The sequence below is a fragment of the Octopus bimaculoides genome, chromosome 2 (assembly GCF_001194135.2).
Source record: "Octopus bimaculoides isolate UCB-OBI-ISO-001 chromosome 2, ASM119413v2, whole genome shotgun sequence".
NCBI lineage: Eukaryota > Metazoa > Mollusca > Cephalopoda > Octopoda > Octopodidae > Octopus > Octopus bimaculoides.
Window position 1 is genome coordinate 80,076,746 of NC_068982.1, and position 5,000 is coordinate 80,081,745.

Genomic DNA, 5,000 nt, shown 5'->3' on the forward strand with positions numbered 1-5,000 from the left:
GCATATATATATTTGTGTGTGTCTGTGTTTGTCCCCATTCCAGCGCTTGGCAACCGATGTTAGTGTGTTTACGTCCCCGTAACTTAGCAGTTCGGCAAAAGAGACAGACAGAATAAGTACTAGGCTTACAAGGAATAATTCCTGGCGTCGATTTGTTCGACTAGAGGCGGTGCTCCAGCATGCCCGCAGTCAAATGACTGAAACAAGTAAAATAATATAAATATACACACATATATATATATATATATAGATAGATAGATAGATATATAGATAGATAGATATGACGGGCTTCTTTCAGTTTTCGCCTACCAAATTTACTCACAAGGTTTTGATAGAAGACACTTGCAGTGGGACCGAAAGCGGAACCATGTGGTTGTGAAGTAAGTTTCTTAGCAAACAGCTGTATCTGCGCCTATCATGAAAAAGAAAGGAAAAAGGCAGAAACGAAGATGAAAGGAAGACAGAAAGAAACAATGGGGTGAAGAAAGAATCAAAGAAAGAAAGGAATACGAAAAAAGAGATAATTAAAGAAAAAGTGAGAAAGAAAAAGGATTGAAAAGAGAAGCTCGTAGTAAAAGAGTGAAAGAGTGAAAGTTATAATGAAGGAAAAAATGAATGACAGAAATAATGAAAAACAGAAAATGTAGAAGCAAAAAGAACGGAATATAAAAAAAGAAGAAAAAATAAAAAAAACATAAAAATGAAAAAGATGAAAGGAAATAAATAAAGAAATAAAGAAAGAAAGAAAGAAAGAAAATGGAAAAGGGAAAAGGATGGAGAAAGAAAGAATGAATGAAAGGAGAAGTGAAGAAGAAAGAATGGATGAAAATACGAAAGCAATATGAGAAGAAAAGAATGAAAAGAAACAACGAAATAAGGGAAGAAGGCACGAAAGGAATGTAGGAAGGAAAAAATGAGAGAAGGCACGAAAGGAATATAGAAAGAAAGAAAAAAATGAAGAAAAAGTAAATCAAAAGAATGAAATGAATATATAAAGAAACGGAATGAATGCTGTTGAAGGAAAAAATGAATGAATGAATGAACGACGAAAATAATTCGTCAAAGAATAACACAGAGAAATAAGGACAAAATACAGGATGGTTGTGGGAAAATGGAAAAGGAACGAGCAAATAAATGAACGACTTATTGGTGGAATGAAACGGAATATAGATGAATAAAAGGAAAGAAATGAAAAATTAAAATGGAAGAAAGAATAATTTAGGAATGTAAGGAAAGAAAAGGAGAAATATAAATGAAAGAATTTATTAATGGATGAAACAATCATTGAATGAATAGAATTTCTAATTGAATGACTAAAAGAATGAAGAAATGAAAGAAAGAGAGGAAGAAATAGGAAAACGAAGGAATATCTGAATGTTAAATGAATGAAAGAAATATATTTGAATGTTAAATGAATGAAAGAAAAAGTAAATGATAAAGACAGTTTTAGAAACACACAGGAATGAATAAAATGTGTTTAATTAAAAGTGGAGAAAGAATGACAGAAATTAAAGAATGAAGTATTGAATAAGTTAATGTATAAGAGCAAGGTTGACGGAAAGAAAGAAATAAGAGAAAGAAGAATGAGGGTAAGAAAGTAAGGTAATGAGGGTAAGACAGAATGAATTGGTGAAATGATCAAAAATGGATGAAAGAATGAATGAATTACAGGACAGAGAAATAAACAGAAAGAAAGTGTGAACCACTCATTTATTGGTCGATGGAATGAATGAACGAATTAAAAGAAAGACGAGAGGAGACAGAAAAAAGTTTGAAACAAAAGAAATTGAGAGGAAAAATTTGTGAAGAAGTGTTGAATAAAAAACAAACAATAAATGAAAGGCAAGAATGAGTAAGAGTATCACAGCTACAGAGAGAGAGAGAGAGAGAGAGAGAGAGAGAGAGAGAGAGAGAGAGAGAGAGAAATGAAGAGAAAATAAAGACAGAAGAGTGCAGGGGAATAAGAAAGGGAATGAGTTAATTGAATGAATAGAAAAATAAACATAAAAGAAATTATCAGGCAACGCCATTACGAATGAATGAATCAGTTGAATGAGTGAAAGAAATAATGAGGACACGAACAGGAATGAAAAACAAGGTATGAAAGAAAAATATCAATAAAGTGTTAAATGCAATTACAAAAAAAAACAACCAAACGAAATCAAAACAAAACAGGGTGAATGAATGAGTGAGAAAAGAAATTATTGAATAAATAAAACGAAAGAATAAATGAGAGTATGTTTGAAGGAAAGAAGAAAAATGAAGTCTGGAAAGAACGGAGGAATGGAACAAGAATGAGTTAGTAAATTGATTATATGAAAGAATGAATTACAGGATAGATAGGTAAAACAAAAAAAATTATGCGGCATAGATATTGTGAATGAATAAATCAAGTGAATACATGTATGAATGAATGAAAAGAAAACGAATGAAAACAGAAGAGTTTAAAATATTTGAATGATGAGGATTAGTGAAAAAATTTTGAATGAAATTCAGAAGGAATGAATGAATTTATAAGAGAAGGAATTATCGAGGAAGGAAAGAATGAATGAGAGTAAGCGTCATAGATAGATAAAAACAAAGAGAAAGACCGAAAGAAAATGAGTGTAAGAGAGTTCTGAGGAATGAGATATGAATGAATTTATCAACTGAATGACCAGGACAGAGAAATAAATTGAAGGCTATTACGTGATAAAAACATAACGAATGTCTCAACTGAAGAAACGAATAATTTCATTCAAAACTACTTGAATGAAAAGAATGTGGAGAAGAAAAATTGAATGAGATTTTTTTTTAAAATTGAATAAATGAACGAAAGAATGAAAGGAGTGCTAGTAAATAAAGCAGAAAGTGGAACTATAAGAATGAGTTAATAAATGAATAAATAGCAATATTGTAAAAGAAAAATGAATGACAGAATAAATAAATGAATAAATAAGAAAACAGAATGGATGAATGAATGAATGAATGAATGAAAGCAACAAAATATGCTTCATTGAAGGAAATATAGAATAAAATGAGAGAACGCAACTGAACATGGAATGAAAGAAAAATATAGAAGTAATGTATTACTGTATAGTAACGGATAAGAATTTAAGAAGGAGAGAAAAAAATGAATGAAACTAGATGACTGAAGAAATAGAAACGAATGAATTAATCGGAAAACCAATGCTTGAATGAGAGAAAAGAAATGAAGGAAAGACGGAAGATAAGCAGAAAGAAAAAAAAGAACAAGATAGGAGAAAACTCGATATGGAGAAAGAAACAATGAATGAATGAATAACTGAATAAGTAAAAGAAAAAGATAAATTTAAGAATGAATAAATCGTCTATTTAACAAAGGGAGAAAGGCAAAAATGTACAAATGAGCGAATGAAAAAAGAAATAAACATATAAGTGAGTGAATGATTTTAATTAGTGAATGAAAAACGAGATCACGTGGGAATGAATTATTGAATGAGTGAATGAAAAATGAACTAGTTAAAGAATGAAAGAAACAAAATCAAATGAATGACTGACTGTATGATTGAATGAAAACAGAAATTTTATAAATGAATGAATTATTGTATAGGTGATGGAAGAAATGAAAGAATGAATAAATGAACAAATGAAGCAAGAATGAAAACACAGGATATAAGTGTAAAACTGAATGAGTGAATGAAAAGAGAATTTGTGAATGAATGAATTTTTCAGGAGATGAATGAAAACCGAACGGATTACTGAATGAAAGAATGAAAGAAACAAAGTTAAATGTATGAATTAATAAAAACAGAATTTTTTTTAATGAATGAATTATTGAATGAAAAGTGAAGGAATCACTGAATAAATTAAAGAATCAAGGAAGAGAATATTAATGATTGAAATAGAGAAGATGTATATAAGAATGAATTATTTAATTAGTGAAGGAAAAACATTGCATAAATGAGGGTAAGAATGAATTGAATGAGCGAATAAAAACAAAAAAATGTATATATGAATGAATAAATAAATGAAAGAAATTATAAAAGAACGAATGAGTGAATGAATATAATAAAAAGAAAGAATTTATGAGAAGAGCAACTGATAAATATATAGAGGTATAGATATAAGTATTGTTAAAAAATCATATGCATGAATTATTAAATGAAAAATGAACGAAAGAATGAAGGAATGAATGGAGGAAAGAATGAACGAATGAATGAACGAATTAAGGAACGAGTGAAAGCAATATGGAAAAAATAAGAGAATGAAACGACAGCTTAGGAAGATAAAATTCCAAATATATAGGAGGAATAAATGAATTTTATTTAATAAATTTAAGAAACAGAATGAAAAGAAAAATGAAAGAAAATGTAAATGAATGAATGAAGATATAAATGAATGAAAGAACGAATGAAAAAACACGAAGGAAAACAACATGTGACGAAAAATAGAGAAGAAATTTGGATGGAAAACACGTTGAAGATGATGGCGACTACAAGCAAATAGAAAAATTTGTCTCTTAAAGAGGTTCTATGTCTATAAAAGCAACACAGACTAAAACTAACGATATTGCTGGAGCTTGGAGTTTTTAGCTTTTGTTTTTGTTATATTTTTACAAGGTTCGATCGATAGTTCTGGCGGCTTGTTGTACCAGCAGTGGTTAGGTGGTGGGGGAGGGAGGAGGCTGACTGTAGCCGTGGAGGCGGCGGCGATGGTGATGCTCGTGCGATGGTAGGGGTGTGGAGGTGATGCTGTAATGGTGGTGGGAGTGAGAGTGGGGGCGGTAATGACCGTAGTCGTAGTAGTGGTCGTGGTGGTGGATGTCGGAGTGACGGAGGGGTGGGTGTAGTTGTAGTGGTGGTAGAGATGGTGAGGGACGTGGTAGTAGTGTTGTTGTTGGTGGTGATGGTGGAAAGGCTGGTGATGGCGGTAGCCGTGGCGAAGGTGATGGAGGTGGGAACGGGCTGTAGTCGTGGTGGTGGTGGGGTGGTGGTGGTGATAGCGCATAAGATAACTTGTGGTAGCGTTGTTGTTTAGCC